Raw genomic sequence first — 11,207 nt, forward strand, 5'->3', positions numbered from 1 at the left:
CCGGATCTCCTCTGGAACCCTTTTTAAAGATGGGAGTGACATTAGCTACCTTCCAGTCCTCAGGAATGGAGGCAGACTTAGAAGGCATTGTTAAAGTGTCAGGTCTTCAGGGTTATTTGGGCAGTTATTTGGAGAGTGGTGGTGGGCTGCAGTCCATTTGATTTCATTTTCTAAAGAGCAGCAGAATGATTGGCTATAGGTAACCCCAAATGTAAAACCAAGTTTGCAATGATGAAGGTGGTATAAAGAAAGAATAACTATGATTAAAGGATTTTTGAACGTTGCTAGTTATATCAGTGCAGTTATTCTAGGTTCAGCCTTAGGTTCTCAAGTCACAAGCTTAAGTTTTAAAAATAGGGAAAGGAAGAGCCATGCATGAACCACCCTGAGCTCTTTGGATGAAACTCAGGATAAGGATGTACGTGACTGACTGAATCATAGCTCACATTTCCTTTTCTAGGACCACTGAACTATCACCACACACACAAGAAGGCTTCAGGCTTCTATTTTTCTAACACCATCTCCTCAGACCAAACTGCAAACCACTGCTGGCCTGACAGAACATTCTTAAGCTGTCTATATTACCAAACAGGGTCTGTAATCCGAAGCTGTTTTTAAAACAATCAACAGAACATGCTTAAATTCGTCACCACAGTGAAGTAGTTCTGTGGAACATGAGCAACAATATTAAAGGTTCAATTCAGCAGGGAATAAGTATATGTACACTATTTTTTAAAAGACTGTTGCTTCAGAGAAGTGCTTGTTCACAAAATCCCCTTTGTTGTCATTGCTTTGGAAATTTGGAAAGCATTATATACAGGTAGTCTGGCCTCCAGATGAGAAGCCTAGAAAGCTGTGGTCTCCATTAGGGATAGAAAAGGTTACAGGAAGGAAGAGGTGTGGTTGTTTGGCAGCAGGAAGAGAGGATCAAATAAAAGGGAGAAGAGAGTCAGTTTTGGGGGAGGGCAAGAAGAGGACTATTGCATGTAAGTAACAGGGAACAGCAATATATTTAGGGATCTGTGGAGCAGAGGGGTTGAGGCTATGAGGAACGGCTGATCAGCTGTGGTACTCATGCTTAGTTTGTCAGAAACGTGACTGAGCTGCTAACTAGTACTCCCAGCTCTTAATGTACAAAAGAAAGGGTAAAGAGTGCAACCTGTTAGGGTATAGTTTTGATGGATTAAATTCTGTTAGCCATCTACCATGCATTAAAGCATGACCAAATCTTGTACTGATATAATTTATAATTTAGAGACATTCCCTTATATTTTACAGTGTTAAGGAACTGGTAATTTGTAGGTGTGCCCTAAATTCACATGACCTTGGTTTTGTCTAGAACAAGGCTTAGAAACTGTTGGATAAGATGTTTTAGTTTGCTCTGCATGTTAAAACTGCCTTAAGCTGTTTCTCATTCTGTTGGTCTTTGTCTTTCGACCCAAGAATATTACCAGTTGTCAGAAGTGGAGAATGGGGAGTGAACTAGATTAAACTGAAGGCCACTTCCTTGTTTTAAACCTAGAATCAGAAGACAAGGGAGCCACACACCCCAAAAAACCTACGTAAGTACTGCTGGATAGCAGGAGTCTTAGTAAATATGGGTATGTTACACCCATGATCAAGTCTGCAGTTTTATGAGGTTATTGCAGATAATTACAGTGGGGGGGGGGAAATCAGAGTTGAACTCTTCAGCAGCTATTGAAGCATGGGAGAAAAGTGATAAAATCAAATCTTCATTTTTCTCTACATTGCTGGAGAGGAGCTATTGGGTATTTATAATAATTTTGGGTTTGCAGAAGGTGAAAATTAGAGATGGGCACAAACCAGGAAAATGCAGTTCAGTTTGTGGTGTGCCCAGTTTGTAAGGTTTGTGATGCAGTAGAACCACCACCACCCCCAGCATGCTAGAGATACCGAACTCACAGGAGATCTCTGGCTGACTTTCCTCTACCTGCCTTCCAAGTTTAGTGAGGATTGGATTTATGGGGTTCCAAGTTACAGCCCCCCCCAAAAAGTGCTCCCATCCTCCATTGTTTCCAGTGGAGGGGACAAAACTGCAAACAAACAAACAAACAAGGGCAATAGAAGCCCAGCAGAACAGAAACGAAGTCCCAGAGCATCTCTGTAGTAGAAACTGAAGGTGGGGGACCTTTTTGAAAGCCCAGCAGAACCAGTGCCACTGTGTCAGTGCAAACCCAACAGGACTAAGGTCAAGCCAGAGAATCTCTGCAGTAGAAACTGAAGGTGGTGGTGTGTGTGGGATTTTTGCAAGCCCAGCAGAACCAGTGCAATGTACAGAGTGCCTAGCAGTACCAATGCAATCAAAGAGTGCCCAGCAAAATCTAGTGCCATTGTGGCAATGCCAGCTCAACAGGACTGATGTGAAGCACAGAATCAGACTCCAAGCAAGGGGGGCATGTTGCAAGCAATGATCCCTCTAAACTGTGGAGTCTTGTGAGCAAAAATTCTACTTTGTGACCTACTGGCATTAAAGTTGTGAGTGAGCAATTTAGCTACTGCATAATGACAGCCCCTGGGAGTGGCAGAAGTATTCTGGGAGTGGAATGACAACCCCCGGAGTGGAATGACAGCCACTTGGAGTAGGAGAACTGGTCAAAATTTGTGATGAACTTTAGTTCATGAGCCAGTTTGTGCCCACCCCTAGTGAAATATATGAAATTAAAACTAAACTACCCTCCTCTGCTGCTGCCGAGCCTGACACAGATGCTGAGTGTCCTCCTTTGGTGCTGTTGGACTCCTCCTCCACCTTGGCTGGGCCTGGTGTGGCTGCCAGTATCCTCTGCTGCCTCTAAGCCCAGCGCAGCTGCTGGGTGACCTCTGCCATTGCTGTTGTACTGTGGCAGCTGCAGGGAATCCTTCTCCACCACGGCCGGGCTACAGCAATCCCAAGCACCCTCCTCTATTGCTGCCAGGCTACAGCAACTCCCAGGTGGCCTCCACCACCACAACCAGGCCCAGCGCGGCTGCCAGCATGCTTTAATACTGAGGCCGTGCCCAGTGCCAGTCTGCAGCAACTCCCAGGTGGCCTCCACCACCACAACCAGGCCCAGCGCGGCTGCCAGCATGCTTTAATACTGAGGCCGTGCCCAGTGCGGCTGTTGGAGTCTACTGCTGGGCCTGGCTGTAATGGCTTTGCTCTCATCAGGGAACAGCGTTGTGTGCATGTGCACAAACAACGTAATTGTATTTGTGGGGATTTAAACGGCCTTATATAGTTTTGTTAAGATTTGTGATTTTTCTCTGTACCTGGGAAGATTTGTGATTTTTCTCTGTACCTGGGAAGTCCCCCAAGTATACAGAAAAATATCTTTAGCCTCTGTGTCACCCTGATCCACAGATTTAGCTATCTGCGAGTTGTGGCCACAAGTGGCTAATAGTATATAGATTCGTTTTGCAGTGTGCTGCCAGATCGAGAGCACACAAAAAATCAAGTACAACTGAAAATATTCTGGATCAGAAGTTTTATGTTGATGTTGTAGAAGCAAGAAAAACTGGTGACAGGGACTGGATTTTTGCCAGTGCAGGTGAATGAAACAATTATCCCATTTAAATTGGGAACTGGTGCTCAAGTCAATACAATTATCTGAACAGGATTATAAAACTTTGTCAGTGAGGAAGAAATGCGTTTCTGGTGTTGTAGAACTGCTGTTTGTAGGAGATATATCTGCTGAAGGGGTGAAATTGCTTGCTATAGTCTTCATGCCATGGTTACAGTCAAATAAAGATGTTCAGTGGTTTGGGGTGAATGGGATGGGTACTTACCTTGGCCATTTTATCCCTGAGGTCCACCTCTGTGGAAACTTCTAACACAGCAACAAAATGGTGCTGAGATACAATACAGGAGAAATCCTGGAAAGTCTAAAAGAAACACCTGATACAATAGCGAGTGTTAAAATTCTGTACTGTGTAAGATCCATCAAAACTTCAGCAGCTGCACCGCAAACTGGACTGGGTGTAATGTTCTTACAAAAAATATGAGTGTTAGCAACTAGTGGCATATGCAAATCCTAATCTCTTACTGATATACATACTATTTGAGAAAGAGTTGGTATATTATTTCCTTATGAAAGATACATTTATAGATAGTGCCTGTGGCAACAGGTCACAACCCCCTTAAAACTTTATTTAGCAAATAAGTGATTCTAAAAATGATAATCAAATTACAAAAATATGATTTGGCAGGGACCTATATTACAGGTAAGCTGTAGTTTGTTGCTGATTTACTTTTCCTGAGAGTTTCCTGCACTGCAGTCAGTGATGGCCCCAGGTTTTTTTGCCCACTAGGTGAGGATACATTCTGGCGCCCCTCCCCTATGCGGGGCGGGGGCAGGCATTGGAGCCGCAGTGGGCGGGCCGAGAGGATAAGCTGCAAATGCATGCAGGGGGGTGGGATTGCTCGAGGAGAGGGGGGGCTGTGCCAGGCTGCAAAAGGAGCTCCAAAGAGACCGTGGGGGCGGCAGAGGGCGAGCGGCATTTTCCCGTCGTCCTGGGCGTTTCCCTGTGCCTGTCCCCCCCTCAGCTCCTTCTCTTTCTGTCTGGGGGGCTGCAAAGAGGGGAGTCTCTTGCTGGGGACGGAGCAAAAAGCCGGCAAGGGAGGCTTCCTGTGCGGGGTGAGGAGGGAACAAGGCCCGCCAGAATGGCACCCTCATTGAGCCGTCGCCCTAGGCGACAGTCTAAAATTTAACAATAACTGGCCGGCCCTGACTGTGGTACCAGAAAAGACTTTGGAAATGGAAATGGAAATGAAAGCATTGAATAAGCAAATGAATATACTTATGACTTCCATTGGCAACTGCAACATATTATTAATTGGCAATGATCCAGCATTATAATCTTTGAACCAAGTTGTGACTGATCAGTGACCAGAAACTAAAAATACTTATAGAATCTTAGAATCACAGAGTTGGAAGGGGCCATACAGGACATCTAGTCCAACCCCCTGCTCAATGCAGGGTCAGCCTAGAACATCCTTGACAAGTGTTTGTCCAGCCGCTGCTTAAAGACTGCCAGTGAGGGAGAGCTCACCACCTCCCTAGGCAGCTGATGCCACTGTTGCACAACTCTTACTGTAAAAAAGTTTTTTCCTAATATCCAGCAGTTACCTTCCTGCCCTTAATTTAAACATATTCTTGCGAGTCCTCTCCTCTGCTGCCAACAGGAAAAGCTCCCTGCCCTCCTCTTCAAATACTTAGAGAGCAATCATGTCCCCCCTCAACCTTCTCTTCTCCAGACTGAACATTCCCAAGTCCCTCAGCCTTTCCTCATCGGGCTTGGTCTCCAGGCCCCCGATCATCCTTGTCGATCTCCTCTGCACCTGCTCCATTATGTCCACATCCTTTTTGTGGTCTGAAAATCAGAGACTGTTGGAATTGTTGACATGAACTCACAGTGATAAAGGGAGTGATGTTTAAGGGGAACAATGTGGTGATACCTAGTAGTATCTACAGAGAGATGTTTTAGAAAATCCACAAGGGTCATTAAAATGTGCAACAGAAAAAAAGCACCCTTGTGAAGTGATGTATGGTCCAGGATTCATCAGAGTATAGCAAATATGGCAGAAAGCTGATACACCTGCCTACAATATAAGCTACCCCAAACCAGAGTCACTGAATATACATCCAGTTCATCATAGGCACTGATTTATTTACAAGGAACCCCCCCCCAATTTTTTAATAATCACAGACTATTATCCTTTACATCCAGAAGTACACACTGACAGGTACCACTAGCAAATCAGTGATCACTAACCTGAAAAGGATATTTGCATGACATGGTATTCCAGAGAAAGTATTCAGTAACAGTGCCCCACAATTTTTTTGCATTGAGTTCAGGGACTTTGCAATGTCACTGTCAACTCTAATGAACAAAGCTTTTGATAGTAGTGGAGATTTGTGTGTCACTGCTGACTTAGTGAGGTGCACCCATAGAAGACTATCGTTGGTCTGCTCAGCTTCTAATGGAAGGACACATTAGAGCTCATCTGACCTTAACTGATGATTTACTGAATAATGAAAGTCTCAGGAAGCTGAAGGGAACTTAGAACCTGAAACCAAAATATTATTTCCACAAGACAGCTTGTGGCCTTCCTGAACTTCAATCAGGGAGTCAAGTATGCATGAAAAATGAATCCTCTTGTGTATAGAATCAAAAGAGCATCATTGTGGAACACCTATATTCAAGGTCTTTTGTCACCACAGTGCAGTCCTAAAAAGAATTACATCCTATTATCCCATTGACTTCAATGGACTTTAAAGTGTATAATTTTATTTAGGATTAGTTAAGTATTGCATTGTAACTATTGCGACCTATTTCCAAGGTGCTTCCCAGAGGTCTCAGAAGGCATTGGTTCCAGTTTCAGTCAACTGACAAATAACACATGCAAACAAGATAATATGACTATTAATAAGACTCTCCATGATAAGCTTTTGACTATCAAGATCAGAATGATTAATAGAGTGATGTTAATGATGGACAAAGTATAATTTATGATATAACTGGTGAAAATCATTTTTATAGACAATATATTTTCACTGTATAATATAGATATGTATTTATTTTCATTTTGTTATTGTATGTTGGTTAAGGGGGGCAATGTTGTGATAGAGAAATATTTGGGGGGATTAAGTGGCTGGTAATTTGTGGTTTTCCTACAAGATTGCATTACCTTAGTATGTCTCTAGACCAAGGCTTAGAAACGGCTGTGCCTTATTCCTGGGTCTACAGATAATTACACATCTCTTTGTAGCATTAACCTTGCAGCTGAATAGTGGTGCTCTCACACTTCTTTTCATTTGGACACTTGAAGTGTGGCAAGTAGGTACATGAGAGACAGACAGACCGACAGACCAGTCATTGAGATAAGCTCTCTCAGTTCTTTCTGAAGCTTCCATTTCTATGAGTTTGCTTGCTTGAGAACAGAATCCACCTAGCTTGCAGTACTCCGCTCGCATCAGTAAGATGGTTATTAAAAAGTTCCCTGATCAGATTTCCTGTTTTATTGAATTTCAGATACATAACATACAGTTTTAATCCCTTGGCTTTTCCAAAATATGACTGCATGCTATTATTACTTGAGTCACTTAGGGGAGAACTATTGGCTGCTATTTAGTAAGGCGTATTATCCATACCCATATTCCTAACTTTCAGACCAATTAACCTACTCCATAACATGTTTAAGGTGAAAGCATTGTTGATCAATATATACATTTCAAGATAGTTTTGAACGTATACCCTCTTTTCTCTGCCGATTATCCATAACAGACTAGGCTTAATTACAAAGTTGGGAATCTGGTTTTTAGCATTTATCTGGACGATACTATGTAGAAATAATTATATGTAAATACATTTTAATTATATGTGCATAAAATGATGCAGTGTATAATGAGGAAATACTGTTCAAGGAAACATGCAATCATATAAGTACCTACTTTTGGCTGTTTGAGGCAAGAAAAAAAATCCTTCCAGGTGATCAGGTAGAAAATCTTGACAAATGCTGGCTGATGTAGATATGGAAGAGTTGGCTGGCTAGACAAGACCTAATTATTTTCAGCACTGCTATGTGGGTCTCACATGGGGATGATGCTTTTTAGTAGGGATGGGCAGAAATCACATTTTTGTGGATTGGTTTGTGGCTGAAGCACAAACCTATTCAAACTGGAAGGTTGGTTACGAACCAAATTGGTTTGTATGGGTTTGTGTCACGTAGTTTCTGCTCCCCACCGCTTTCCGTAGGGAGCAGAAAACGAGTTTAAATGGCTCACCATTTAAAACACTGTTTTCTGCTCTTTGCGGCTTTCCGTGGGGAGCAGAAAGCAGTAGTCCAAATGGCTCAGAGCTGAACCCAAGAAAGCCCCCTTAAATAGCTGAGCCACCTGGAGCTGAGAAGTTGCTTTGTGCTGCTCAGCTTTTTAAAGGGGCTTTCTTAGGCAGTGAGCCTCAGGGGCTAGCTGCCTAAGAAAGCCCCTTTAAACAGCTATTTAAAGAGGATTTCTTGGGCAGTGGGCCCAGGGCTGGCTGCCTAAGAAAACCCCTTTAAACAACTGAGCCACATGGAACAGTTTAAACTTTAAAGGGACTGCACCAGAAAGCCTGAAACAGCTGAGCGGCAGGGAGCCCCAGCTGCTCAGCTGCTTTTATGGCTTTCTGTTGGAGCAGAAAGCAGGGGTCTAAACGGATGAGTCCCTTTAAATCCCTTATTTCTGCTCTGGCCGGGAACCAGCACAGACACTGCAAACTGCGTTAAAAATTCATGGAAGTCCATGACAGTAGACCCATCACAGACTTCAGTTCCCAAACCACAAACAGGGCTCGGTTTGTGCCTATCCCTGTCCATGCATAGCTTAGCAAAGCTAACAAACTGTAGACAGAATGATTCAGGTGGGTAGCCATGTTGGTCTGACACAGCAGAACAAAGTTTGATTTCAGTGGCACTTTTAAGACCAACAAAGTTTTCTTCTGGGTATAAGCTTTTGTGTGCCGCACACTTCTTTAGATACTGACTCAAATTTTGTTCTGTAGACAAAATAGACTTTCTCTCCCTTTTTTGAGCAGAATGGCTAAAGTATCATGTTTTATCCACATCTGATGCCGAGTACAACTTCATATTGCCTGAATCGACCCTTGAAGAATAGTTCTCAACTCATGTGAACCATCCTTTCCTATATTTCTTTAAAGAATTCCTATCCTGCTTCTTAGCTGTAGGCTTTTGGGATACATGCAATACTCATATAATCTACTCCCTGTCCTGTGCGTGCTCTTTTTGATCCCGTTTTTAATTTGCCCTGGTCCTTGAATCCTCTTTATATTGCCTACCCCCCATGTTTTCTTTGCCCTTTTGCTCCATCCAAGCCTGCCTGAGCCGTTGCCTCTCAGCTTCCTGAAGTTGAAAAGTCCTAGAGTCTTTAGAGTTATTTTTTTTCTGGAGAATATGAAAAAGGGCGAACCAGTCCCTCAAAAAAAAAACAACCAATTCATCAAGTTACTTCAGTCCTTTAGTGCTAGTAGCAGTGTTCCTTTGTTGGAAAAGCTCATTGCATACAATCAAATGGAACTTGCATTTTCTAAGAAAGGCCAGATGGAGGATTGGTGAACTAGTACAAGCAAACTTTAGCCTTGCTAACAACTGGATAAATCTGGGTACCAGGGTAAGAGCATTGTTAGGGGTCCACTAGGCACAATACAATACAACAGTATTAGTTTAAGTGCTGGGCCACCTTCAAGATTGACTTCACTCCTGGTGTGTGTGGTGTTAACTGCACAAATATGTTTAACAAGGACATCTCTAACTACCTGTCTATCTAGATCACACCTGGAATTGGGAACTCTTCTCCAGCCTCATGTTGAGTAATACAAAATCAGCAAAGTTTGAGCAAAAAATGCTAAGGTTTGGTGATGTATCAGCAGGTTAAACTGTTGACTCCCCAGCTCATCTAAGCGGTAAGTGCCAACTGTTGTTTGACCATCTATTGCTTTAAAGGGGCTTGAAAATACACAGCATTTAACTTCAGACCTCCATGGAAGGGGTTCTCAAATTTTTTGAAGTGAAGCTTGCTTCTAAACTTACTCTTAATTTTTAGGGCTGTCTTGCAAACAAACTCCATGCTGCTGCCCCCTTGCCCAGCTTATAGCACAGAAGTTTTATGTTAGGTTGCACTGAGCAAGTTTATGTTCTATTATTTCTCATGTTTAGAATTTATAAATGTACAGCAGTGCTGAGCAGCTGACTGTATTTCATGGCCATTAGCAGAGGCAAACACCAATTTGCCATTGAGTCTCCTTCCTGGGTCACTTTTCTCTTGCCTTTGCGACCCACCTGTAAGGGGGCACCCTAACCCACTTTTGGATTCTGACCCACACTGTGAGAACCATGGATATATATGGTGTATACGTTCTTTCTGTGTGGTCTAGTGGTCAAAGTGTCAGACTAGGATGTGGGAGGCCCAGGTTCAAATCCCCGCTCTGCCATGGAAGCTTGTTGTGTGACTTTGGCCCAGATTAGTCTTGTACATTTGTGACTGTCCGTGTTGTTCCCCTATCCCAAAGCTCATAAGGGCTCAATAAACCGATTTTGCAGTGTGTGTCTGTGAACACATGAAGCTGGCTTATACTGAATCAGACCACTGGTCCATCAAAGTTAACATTGCCTATTCAGACTGGCAGCAACTTTCCAGGGTCTTAGTCAGAGATCTTTCACATCACCTACTGCTTGGTCCTTTTAGCTAGAGATGCCGGGGATTGAACCTGGGACCCTCTGCATGCCAAGCAGATGCTCTAACACTGAGCCATAGCCCTTTCCTGTGAAGCGTCTTTCATGTCCCAGTACCTGGCAGGTGGGCTATATTTGCCTTGATGAGTCACAGGTTGTACAGGTCTGATTTTAGGGTAGTAAAAAATTAATGTCACACGGGAGGTTTTGCCCTGCAAGAGGGACGGATCAGGGGTGCATCAAACGGGCGCGATCACACGGCAACATCTGGGAAGTGGAGCGCACCCGTGCCCGATCCGTCCTTTCCGGGTGAAACCGTGCATAAAAAAAAAACCTAGAAAAGAGTACTACCTACCTGAAGCTCTGCAGCAAGGGCGGCCGTGGGATCGCCGACGCGCCCATCTTCCGCAGCATTTTATGCTACCGGCCAAACTGCACATGCGCACACATGTGCAGCCGGCTGCCTCGCTCTCTGTTCCGTGGCCTCCCTCCCCCGGCATCTGTTCGTGCCGGGGAGCAACTGCGCGGCGGCTCGAGGGATCTGTCTGATCCCGCCGCCATGCGTCTATTTTGCTGTGGCTCAGAAAAGCCGAGCTTTGGCCGTGCTTCCCCCCCCTCCCCCTGTGTGACCGGGGCCTAAGACAAATTATGAACTCTGTCATATTATAGTAATACCAGATGTCCTGAAATACAATATGATAAAGGTCTCAACCAATGTTCCCACTAAGCTGTGAAGTCTTGTGAGCAAAAACTCACTTTGTGAGCGACTGGCATTAAAGTTGTGAGCGAGCGATTTGGCTACTGAATAAATTAGTTTGCTCTGGAGCCCTCCTTCCTGAGACAAAAATGTGTGAGCCAGAGGCTAAAAAACTGTGAGCTAGCTCACTCTAACTCAGCTTAGAGGGAACACTGGTCTCAACCTCCATACCTTGGAAAGAGCAAAAAAAGTAAAAGTAGAAGGAAAACCGAAATGGATAAAGTA

The 11,207-nt window shown here is 43.8% G+C and overlaps 1 protein-coding gene across 3 annotated transcripts in view; it reads left to right on the plus strand.

Annotated features, from left to right (window-relative positions):
• ZNF462 (zinc finger protein 462) overlaps nucleotides 1–11,207 on the plus strand; it is a 171,166-nt gene that overhangs the window by 39,740 nt on the left and 120,219 nt on the right. The window contains exon 2 of one of the 3 annotated variants that reach the window (XM_015407300.1): nucleotides 9,322–9,456. The exons of the other annotated variants lie outside the window; for them this stretch is intronic. The gene's annotated coding sequence lies outside the window, so the exon portion shown is untranslated. The remainder of the gene's footprint in view (nucleotides 1–9,321; nucleotides 9,457–11,207) is intronic. 3 annotated transcript variants of the gene reach the window in all.

Source organism: Gekko japonicus, unplaced genomic scaffold (genome assembly GCF_001447785.1).
Source record: "Gekko japonicus isolate JY-2015 unplaced genomic scaffold, Gekko_japonicus_V1.1 scaffold147, whole genome shotgun sequence".
In the NCBI taxonomy this organism is placed as follows: domain Eukaryota; kingdom Metazoa; phylum Chordata; class Lepidosauria; order Squamata; family Gekkonidae; genus Gekko; species Gekko japonicus.